Below are 12,095 nucleotides of genomic sequence, written 5' to 3'. Positions count from 1 at the left end.
CAAAACATTTCTTAAAGGAAAATATATATCCCTACACAATTTCTTTCCCAGAAAAGAAAAAGAGCAGGTCAACAAATTTTTTGCAAAATAGTGTAAAATCAATATTTAACAAAAAATAAACATCAAAATAGAAACCCTGGAAACTAAAGAAAAGATAAATAAAAATTAAAGGAAAAAATATTGGATTAATAAATACAAAAGGAAATTGTTCTAAAAATATTAATAAATACAGAAATTGCTAGAATTTGATTTTTTTAAAAAGAAATTCATTACCACCCTCAAAAAAAAGGGGAAAAATAAGATAAAAAAACATAGAAAATATTTGATCAATCATATATCAATGAAGCCATCAAATGAAATTAAATGTATGAATATTTATAAAAAACAATAACAACATGATCTTTATTATCTTTATTTTGATACTCAATTTTTCCCCTTTCCAAAGAAAAAAACTAAGAAACCTAGAGATGGGGCAAAGGTTATGTCATAATTTTAGTAGTTTACATGAATTCTAGAACTTTTGTTAGAATTCAATTGCTCAGAGAGAGATTAAATTGTTTTTATTCTTAGTTTGAAGATGCAGGAAAAAATCTCATCACAATCCTTTTTTACCTTTCTCTTTTCTTTCCTATGCCTTTTAACTCTAATTTTCCATTTTTATTAATCTGTTATCCCATTTTTTAAAACATTTTTTAAAATTTATTTTATTTGAAGAAACAGAATAAGCAAAAATCAAAACAGAAAAGTAATACAAAACAAAATGAAATGAAACAAGTGAAAACCTTATGATATGCCCAGCAGAGCATCAGGGAGGATTCAAAATATATAACAACAAATACCAATGTAAGAAAGTATATATATATTAGTAAAAAAAAAATTATTTTCATGAATATTTGTCTTTTCTTTACTTCCTTGTAAATTGTACTTTTGTTCTCTGTTGTACAACTTGTTTACTTTGTTTTTCTCTGCTTTCATCCCCTCACCCCCAACCAGGCTAGACTTAAGAAAGCATATATTTATATAAAGATATGTAAATACCTACCACCACCAAGTAAGCTACAGTTAAGAAAAGATATATTTATGTATTCATGTATAGATAAATACACATATACACACACATAATTCACATACACACAAGCTTTCCTTATCCCTGCTGACTTGTTCATTTAATTCTGCTCCATAACTTGGCTTAGTATTACTTAACCTCCTCCCATCCAGAGATCCCTCCCTTGTCTTTTTCCTCACCTTTTGCTTCCCCATCTGCCTATCCTTCCCTCTCTTACCTCTTTATAGATTATGGAGGGTGTTATACCCTTCATGGTATAAATGTACCATTGCCTATTGAATTCATTCCCAATGTGGGTAGATTCCTCTAATACTTCTGTGTCTATTCTTACTCTGCACCTCATTTATATAACATGATTACTATTTTTACCTATACTTTGCCAATCTTTCTTTTAAGCTTACCCTATTGTTGCTGTAAATCTTAAAGCTAAAGTTTACATTTTCCATGTTTAAAAAAAAAATTGTCCATGTTAAACAGTTTGTGCATGTTGAGTTCCTTAAAATTGCCCTTTAATATTGGCTCCTATATGTTAAATTTTCAGCTATGTTTGGGTTTAGTTGATAGAAAATTATGAAAATCTGCAAGTTTGCTGAATGTCCATTTTTCTGCATTCCTCATAATTTTGCTGGATATGAAATTTTGGGCCACAGACTTAGTTCTTTTGCTTGTCTGTAGATATGATAAATATAAATAAATAAAAATAAAAATATAAATATAAATATTATATAAATATTTATATTTATTTATATAAATATTATATGAATATTTATATTATATAAATATAAATATAAATAAATAAAAGACCTGTGGTCTTTTATTATAGCTGCTGATAAGTCTTGTACAGTTCTAATTGTAGCTCCAGCACATTTGAATTGGTTTTTTTTCCCTTGTTTCTTACAAATATTTCTCTTTGATCTGGGGGTTTCAAAATTTGGTAATAATATTTCTAAGTGTTTTCCACAAAGATCTCTTTGAGGTGGTGATTAGTGGATTTTTTTTTTCTTTTTCTACTTTCCCCTCATATTCTATCACTTCAAGACAATTTTCTAGGTTTTCTTCCTGCATTACTGTGTCAAGGTTCTCTTTTTGGTCACAATTTTCTGGCAGTCTAATTATTCTTATATTTTCTTTTGATCTGTTCTCCAGATCTGTTATTTTTCTTATGAGATGTTTCACATTCTGTTCTAGTTTCTCATTCTTTATAATTTCCTTTGTGATTTCTTCATCTCTCATAGCTTAATTGGCTTCCCTTTGCCTGATTCTAATTTCAAATGTATTCTCATCTTTGAAACTCTGTGCTTTTTTTAATTTAATTTTTTTCATAATTTTATTGTTTTTCTTGGATGATTTTAATTTTTTGTTTTAGTTTTTCCTCAGCATCTCTCATTTGATTTTTGAATTCTTCTATAAATTCTTTCTTGGCAGGGAGCCATTTCACATTATTTTGGGGGGTAGAAGCTTTTTTTTTTTTTCCTAAATTGTCCTCCTCTGAAGATGAATCCTGGTCTTCCCTATCCCTGTGGTAAGTTTCTATGGTAGGATTCCTGCTTTTTTGCTGGTTCATTTTTTTTTTATTTTTAATAAGAGGTATCAGTGTAAACACCTCTAATCATGGAGCTTCTCTTCTGCTCACCAGACTGGCCAGGAATCTCAAGCCAGGAGCTACATCCTCCTGCAAGTGCTCACAGCTGGCAGTACCTGAGCGCAGCTGCTTCTGCACTCATCAGGCGCTGGTTCTTTCTCAACTAGAGATGCATCCCAGCAGTACAGTTGGGCCTGCTGTTCCCAATCAGCTGAGGTTTACGCTATCTTCCTGGATTCAAACCCCCCATTAAACAAACAGTCCAGGAGATAATAGTCTCTGTGGCTCCTGATAAGTTTCCAGCCACAATTAGCCAGCCTGAGGGATCCCCACTTGATGTTTCTGTGAAGCTAGATGGAAGGTGTTTGCACTTCAAACTGGTTATTCCCAGTCTAGGTCTTTTTTCAGATCTTGTTGGATTGTATGGATGACCCCTGCTCTTCCCCCAAGTTGATGAAGTTCAGTGAAGGGCAGAGAGTTGTGGGAACCCTTTCTGGTCAGTGCAGGTCCTTTATAAAAGAATTTACAAACCCAAAAAGTTAGACCGGCAAAAAGAAATTTATTGGCACTGAAAAGTCAGCTTTTGCTAGGAGACTGACTTCCTCAGTGACAAGATCCTGACAGAAAAGTAAAGTTCAAGTAGAGAAATCCTGGCAGAGAGATAAAGAGGGGTTAACACTGAGAAAAAGGTATCTTCTCAGAGGACGGGGTTTCCTCACAGGCAGTTATGCCAAGGAGAGGTCCCTTGGCCTGGAATGTCCCTGCTTTGGGCCTCTGCCAACTCCTATTAGGGAAATGGAGGCCGACACCGAGAGAAGAATGCCTTCTCAGCAGGAAGGATCCTAGAAGCAGAGCAAGCTGCTTTGCACCTTCTGCAAGATCCTGACAGAGGAGTAGGTGAGAGAGATAAAGAGGGGTTGACGCTAAAAAGAGAATGTCTTCTTAGTGGGTAGAGGGTCCTCACAGGCAGCTATGCAAGAAGAGAGAGGTTCCTTGGCCTGGCATGGTCCTGCTTTTAGGTCCTCTGCAAAAAAATGAGCCCCAAAGTTGCGCTTTAAAAGATATTTAAAGTTTCAATTGAATGAGATTACTGCCCCCGGGCCTAGATTTCCAGTGGAATGGGGTCATTTACTGGGAGTGGGCCTGAGCCAATCTTGAGCTCAATAGGGTCCATAGGAATCTAGATCTCCAGCTAAATGAGATTACTTAAATTTGAGCTAAATAAGGAGTGGTCCTGGATCCAATCAGTCCCACCAAGATAACAGAATGAAACCTTGGAGAGTTTCTCAAGCTTTCCCCAAAGTCAGGACAGTTTCAGGGTTCCCCCCATCAAAGTCTTCCTGATTTTTTAATAGTCTATGTCTGTCCTGAGGTGCAAATTTGTTCTATTTGTGAAGGATATTGGGAGAGCTTGAAATTTATCAATCTTTGAGCAATTTTTAAATGAAATATAAAAACTTGAGTATATAACTACATAATTTAGCAAAAACAAATTTGCATGCTAGCCTTCTCTGAAAATGTAGATGTTCTTCTCCGTTTTAAATTCAACATCTCTCTCTATAAGGAAGTAGTTAAATGTTTCCTGTTCATTTTTTTTTTTTGAGCTCCACCTTTCTCATCTCATTGATTAGATTCTAAATTCTTTCAAATTTGTTTTCTTTACAATTTTAATTAAAGTTTTAGTCTTAGTTACAAGAAGAATTTTCTTCTCCTCACAGCCAAGTCCATTAAAGGAAAAATACAAACAAATCCATTGTAATAAATATGCACAGGTAAATAATATATCATATTGATCATGCTAAAAATATTATCATTGTATATGTAGCTTTCTAAAGTGGCAAATATGGCACTCTGGGAGATAATATTCTGTTATATTAATATACCATTATTTTGTCTATTCTGCTAAAGGAAGATATTCATTAATAACCAATTGTTGGCTACAATTAAACAATAATAACAACAATGTCTTCTATAAATGTTTTTGTATATGTAGAACCATTTTCCTCCTTCTTTGAATTCTTTGATATGTGAAACTAGTAATTTTATAATTAGGTCAAAGTGTATACACAATTTGGTAACTTTCAAGCCATAATTCCAAAATAATGTCCAAAAAGCTAGAGCAATTCATTGCTCCACCAAAAATTCAAAAATAAATTTATCTTCCTGCATCCTATTTCTCATCTTTTCAGATCTGATAGATGTGAGGCAAAAGCACAATACTGCTTTAAAATTCATTTCTCTAATTATTAGAAAGCTGGAGCATTTTTTCTACTGCAATTAAGTACTTAGAGTCTTCCATTGAAACTGCCTTTTTCATCTCCATTTTTACTTTGGTCAATGGTTCTTAGTTTTGTTTTTTTTTTTATTTATTTATTTTTTTAATAAATTCGAATAAGTCACTTATATGTCTTATTAAGAGACCTTTATTGGAAAAACTTGCTGCAAAGGTTTGTTTTGGGGTTTTTTGTTTGTTTTGTTTTTTATTGGGTTAATTGTTTCTATTCTAATTTTACTGCATTAAATTTGTTTACATAAAGCACTTTAATTTTACATATTGAAAAGCATTCAATTTAGTTTGTATTATCCTCTTGCACTGTTTCATCTTGAAATGTTTTTCTATCCATATGTCTGAGAAGTAATTTCATCTTTGTCCCTCTAACGTGTTTATAGTACCACTTTTTCTATCTAGATCATATATCCATTTGACTTATTTTCATTTATCTGGTAGCAGGTTGGTTCAAATTTAATGACCCTGAATTTTGTCTAGTTTTCCTAGCATTTTTTGTAAATAAGTGAGTGCTTAAATCAGTATATGATATATTTGGTTTTATTGAACACTATTTTACTGTGTTGTATATCTAACTTTTTCCACTAACTATTTTTAAACAGTAACAAATGCCTTTAAGTGATTACTGCTTTGTAGTGATTTTGAGATGTTTTTCTCTTCTCATTTTTTTCATTAATAACCTTGAGATTCTTTATCCATTTTTTCCCTCCTTATTAAGTTCATCATTTTTCTTATATCTATAATCTTTTTATTAGGAGTTTGGTAAATCCTGTAGCTTATTTGTTTATTTTCCAAAAAGAAAAATCTTTGGTGAGGGGCAGAACTAAGATGTTAAAGAGAAGTCATGACATTGCCTTAGGTCTCCCTGGCTTCCCTCAAAATCAGGATTCTTGGAGTGACAGAACCCACAAAAATTCAGAGTGAAATAATTTTCCAGCTTAAGATATTTTGGAAGAACTTTAGAAATGTTTGTTTCACTTGGGCAGGGAGAAAAAGGTATGGCACAGGAAAGTACAATGTGGGGGATATGGTAAGAAGCTCTTAGCCAAAGTATAGCAGCATTGGTCATTCTGTCCTGTTTCAAAGAGCTAGTGACTCAGGAGGCCAGCTGTGAAATCTCCAACCCAATCACAGAGGTATCCCAAACCACAGCATAACAGATAGGAGAAGGTCAAGTCAATCAAGGGCAGTGGGAAAACCTGCAACTCTACTCACCCAAGACCAGAAAGGCAGTGAGAGGCTTCTGTCCCCTGCAAAAACAAAAACAAAAACAGCTTGGGACAATCATCTCTGTGCCTTGAAAACAGAGCTCAATTCTAAAAAAAAAGAAAAAAAAAAAAAAGGATTCCTGATCATAGAAAATTATTATGATGACTGGAAAGATCATATACCCAAAAAAGAATAACAACAGCAAAATTCCTTCCTGTGAAGTCTCAAAGGAGGATAGGAACTGCATTCAAACTCAAAAAGCTCTCTAGGAAGAGCTCAAAAAGGATTTTAAAAACAAATAAAGATAGAAGGAAAATGGGGTAATGAAAAGACAGGAGAATTATATAAGTTTTTTTGGGGGGGGGCAATTCAACAACATGGAAAAGGAATTGACTGAAAAAGAAAACACTCTAAAAAGTAGAATTGATGAAATGAAAAAAAAAATCCGCTGAACAAAACAACTCCTGTAAAAGTACAATTGGCCAAATGCAAAAGTGAGTTAAAAATTATCAAACCAAAGAAGATAATTTATTAAAAATTAGAACTGGACAAATGGAAGCAAATGACTCAATGAGACAACAAAAATCAAACAAAATTTTAAAAATGAAAAACTAGAAGAAAATGTAAACTATTTCATTAGAAAAAAAAAAACAATCAACCTGGAAAATACAGACAAGAGAGATAATCTAAGAATTATTGGACTAATTGAAAGATGTAATAAAAATAAATAAATAAATCAAGAGCCTGGACAACACCTTTCAAGCAGTCATCAAGGAAAACTGTCCTGGTATCCTAGAATCAAAAGGTAAAACAGTCATTGAAAGAATCCACTGATTACCTTCTTATAAAGACATCAAAATGAATATGCCAAGGAATATTGTAACTATATTCCAGAATTTCAAATTAGGGAGAAAATATTTCAAGCAGACAGAAGGAAACAATTCAAATATTGAGGAATCACAATCAAAATTACCCAGGACCTTGTAGCTTTTACAATAAAAAATCAGAGTGAATAGAATATAATATTCTAGAAGGAAAAGGAATTGTAATACAATCAAGAATCAACTAGCCGGCAAAATTCATCATTATCTTTTAGAAAATAAGATGAATATTTGATAAAATAGGGAATATTCAATCATTTCTGGTGAAAAGACTAGAGGTGAAAAGAAAATTTGATCTTTAAATACAAGACTTAAGAGTAGCATAAAAAAAGTAAACCAGAAAGAAAAAAAAATGCTATGCTTTTTCAAGGTTAAACTATTTACATCTTTATATGGAAAAAGGAAACTTACAACTCTTGAGAATTATATTTTTGTCAGGGCAGTTAGAAAGAGAATAGTCTACCTAGATATCCACTTTTATCTTGAACTTGTTCAAAATCTATTCTTTTCTTATGACTTCAATGAGTTAGATGACAATTCCCAGTTTCCTATATTCAAGACATTGGCAATATTATTTTATTTTATCTATCTATTTATTATTATTTTGCTGAGGTAATTGGGGTTAAAGTAACTTGTTCAGGTCACACAGCAAGGAAGTGTTAAGTGTCTGAGGTCAGATTTGAACTCAGGTCCTCCTGACTTTAGGGCTGGTGCTCTATTATGCCATCTAGCTGCTCCACCTTGGCATTGTTTTTGCCTCAATCTTGTCCCTTATCTCCCATGTCCAAACAACTAAGTAATTTTGACTCTAATGCTACAGCATCTCTTGAATCCTTTCCCTCTGTCATTACTATAGAGACCTAAAATCAGATCTTAAGATGGGACAGTAGAAGTAATCTCTTTCAACCTCTTTGTTTTATTGATGAGTAACTGAAGAACAAGAAAAGTGAAATATCTTGACCAAGGTCACAAGGATAGAACATTCCAGATGCTGAATTTGAAATTACATTATAAAGATAGAAAGTAATATGGGGCAATTAGGTGACACAGTGGTTAGAGCACTAACCCTGAAGACAGGAGGACCTGCGGTCAAATCTGATCTCAGACACTTAACACCCCCTGGCTGTGTGATCCTGGGCAAGTCACTTAATCCCAATTGCTCAGGAAAAAAAAAGAAAGTAACAAAGTCTGAACTTGAAATCAGGTGCTCTAACTCCAAGAATCTTCCTATTTCACTAACTGCTTGATATAGTCTGGGCCCATCATTTCATCCAACTGAAATATCACATACTTGTCTCATGATCTTCTCCCTTCAGTCTCTTACCTTTGCAAGCCATCTTCTTAATTGAGCAGGACTTCTTTTCCTTAGACATAGATTTATTCACTGACTACTCTGTTTAGAATCTTTACTGAGGACCCTTTTGCCATTCAAGGAACCTTGAAATTCCTGTTTCTTACATTTATAATACTCAAAATATGGGAGCAATTTGACTTCCTATTTATATCATACTACACTTGGCCACATAATCTGTCCTCCAGCCAAATTAGTTATTCATGAAATTATTTCCTAATCTCTTAGGAAAGGATTACATTTTCCACAATTTTGCTTTTGTCATCCTCTTCTCTATATCTGCACTGTCCTCCCACTCTACTATGTGTTCAATTTATATCTCATACTTTAAAGTCAAATTCAAATACCATTCCCTCTACAAAGTCTTCCATTTCCTCCCAATTCAACAAGCCATAATGTTTTATTTCTCAAATCTCACATAACATAATACATCTTAAAAAAAAAAATGTATCAATTGATACTATAACTTTTTGCATATGTGCCCCATTTTCCTATAAGACTTTATACTCCATAACAGCAGAGAATTTGTCTTGAGCAAATACATAGCAGATACTCAAATATTTGCCAGATTGAATTTGTATATTTCCTTATTAGACACTGGAAAACTATGTTTTCATTAAGTATAGCCCCAATTTTGGAAAAAAGGAATAAATAACTAGAAATAGTAAAGAAAAAAGTCACGTGAGGTTCAATTTTAGACATTACTAAAATTTACATTACTTGATACAACTAAAAGAGTAAACATTTAACTGATTTTTTAAAAAAATCATAAAGCAACAATCTATAGGCTATTTCTCAGTAGAATTAAATTTGGACTTTGGAAGATTTTTTTAACAGAAAGGAAATCACAATGTGGATATCATTCAAGAAATTATAATAAAGCTGTCATTCAAGGCTCCATAAGATTATAATGGGAATACTTTCATTTGCATTTATTTATTTTTCAACTTTAGTTCTTTACACTAGAGTTTAAGTTAACATCCTCAGAGGAGGAATGTGTATCCTTAATTTAGCCAATGCTCTTTTGTTTGTACTATTTGATAAATTTTAAATTTCTTGACCAATGAAGTATTGAACGCCTTTTTAAAAACAACTTTACTAGGTTCTCATTAACTATTTCTTTTAAGTTTTACTTATTGAAGCACTCAATACCATTACAAATTCATATTATCCATCTGCTAAAATTCAGTTATCGAAATGTTTATGAAAGGAGTTTTCTTATAATTACTCCTAAATTGTTCTAAGCCATAATATTGCTCATTTCAAAATTAAAAAAAAAAAAAGAAAGAAAATTCATGACACCAGAAATAGGTAAAATCACACTATAATTTAATTTAAATAATTTTCAACTCTTTTTATTATGAAGTTTTGTTTTATATTTTAGTGTTTGAGCTAAATGTATTACTAACTAAACCTTGGAAGTTATTTTGTATAATGTATTTTTCATAAAGATGTTCTATTCTCTTCTCCATAGGAATTCACTAATGACAAAAATAAAAATTGTTCCTATTTCCGTGACATTTTAAAATTTTTTTAAAGCTTTTTTATTTTCAAAACATATGCATGGATAATTTGACAACACTGGCCCTTGTATAGCCTTGAGTTTCAGATTTTTTCCTCCTTCCCCCCACCTTCTCCCCTAAATTGCAAGCAACCAGATATATGTTAAACATGTTAAAATATATGTTAAATCCAATATGTATAAATATATTTCTACAATTCTCTTGCTGCACAAGAAAAATCAGATCAAAAAAAGAAAATAAATGAGTAAGAAAACAAAATGCAAGTGAATAACAACAAAAAGAGTGAGAATGTTATCTTGTGATCCACACTCAGTTCCCACAGTCCTCTCTCTGTCTCTATCACAAGATTACTGGAACTGGCCTGAATCATCTCATTGTTGAAAAGAGCCACATCCATCAGAATTGATCATTGCATAATTTTGTTGTTGCCATGTGCAATGATCTCCTGGTTCTGCTCATTTCACTTCACAGCAGTTCATGTAAATCTCTCTAGGCCTTTCTGAAATCATCCTATTGGTTATTCTTTACAGAACAATAATATCCCATAACATTCATATACCATAACTTATTCAGCCATTCTCCAACTGATGTGCATCCACTCAGTTTCCAGTTTCTTGCTACTTCAAAAAGGGCTGCCACAAATATTTTTGCACATGTGAGTCCCTTTCTTTCTTTTAAGATCTCTTTGGGATATAGACCCAATAGAAACACTGCTGGATCAAAGGTATGCACAGTTTGATAACTTTTTGAACATAGTTCCAAATTGCTCTCCAGAATGAGTGGATTCATTCACAGTTCCACCAACAATGCATCAGTGTCTCAGTTTTCCCACATCTCCTCCAATATTCATCATTGTCTTTTCCTGTCATTTTAGCAATCTGAGAGGTGTGTATGATATCTCAGAACTGTCTTAATTTGCATTCTGCATTAGTTTTGTTTGTACAAAAACTTTTTAACTTAATATAATCAAAATTATCTATCTGGTGTTCAATTATGAGTTCCAGTTCTTCTTTGGACACAGATTTCTTTCTTCTTCACAGATCTGAGAGGTAAACTATCCTATGTTCTTCTGATTAGCTTATAATATCACTCTTTATGTTCCATGGCATTTTTAACTGACAAAACATGTAGTCCATAGCAAATCTAAAATAGATTAGACCTGTAAAATAGATCAGAGACCTGTAATCTTTGTCCACCTCTTCCCCCTTGCTCCCACTTTTATTCAGATACTTGTCTAAAAGTCTAACTCAGCTTGATTTTTTTTTTAAATAGACATTAGCTCCTGAAAAAAAAAATCACTTTGGAAAATACATAAAATTTAAAACATTTGAATATAAATAATTTCCTTTTATGTATGCAAATCTCTTTATGTAAAAGGGAATATCATTTGTTGTCTTAGTATAGTTAGCTTCTTAGCACAAAGTCTGACACATAAAGGGCACTTAACAAGCATTTAAATAATTATTTGTCTGTATTTCCTATGGATGTTCTTCAAGGCTAAGCTGTTGTTTTATTTTGTTTTCTAAAAATCATATTCACAGCTGTCAGAGCTGAACTACAAAAGTAAAAGGTCAAACTTCAGCTGAGAATTCCTGTTTCCATAGCAACTGACAATGACATAGCAAAATAAGGTAGATGCTTATAAATTTCCCAAACATCATTGCCTTCCCTTGAAGAGTGAAATGTTCTTACGTTCTCCCCACAGGGTGAATTCATTGATCTTCCTGGAGATAGAACTTTTTGAAGAAACTAATCATGAATCTGACTTTATGAGATATCTCTTTCTTCTGTTCATATCTGCAATATCACTACTGGATAATTTGCTTTTAAACAAAGACATTTTCATCAACTCAAACTGGTTGTTTGAGGATAGGTAGGGAAAAAAGATGTTACTGGGAAAAAATAGTGAATCGTCTTAATTATTCATGTGATTTCAAGAAATATGTGAGATTATCTCTGGACATTATTTTCCTAAGCAATGAGTGTTTTTTTTTTTCTCTTTGCTTTCTTGGATGAGGAATAAATGACGTGTTTTTGTTTTTTCTTTTTACATTCTTAGACTTTTAACATTGAAGAACATAAGTGATTTTTCATTACCAAAGTTTCATTTCTCTTAAAAAAACACTTTAGATCCAAATGCATTAGATCTATCATCCTTATTCTACTATTCAGCAACCTCTTTACAAAAAGTGTGTA

This window comes from Sarcophilus harrisii, chromosome 3, assembly GCF_902635505.1.
Source record: "Sarcophilus harrisii chromosome 3, mSarHar1.11, whole genome shotgun sequence".
NCBI classification, from domain to species: Eukaryota; Metazoa; Chordata; class Mammalia; order Dasyuromorphia; family Dasyuridae; genus Sarcophilus; species Sarcophilus harrisii.
This window is presented reverse-complemented; position numbering follows the sequence as displayed.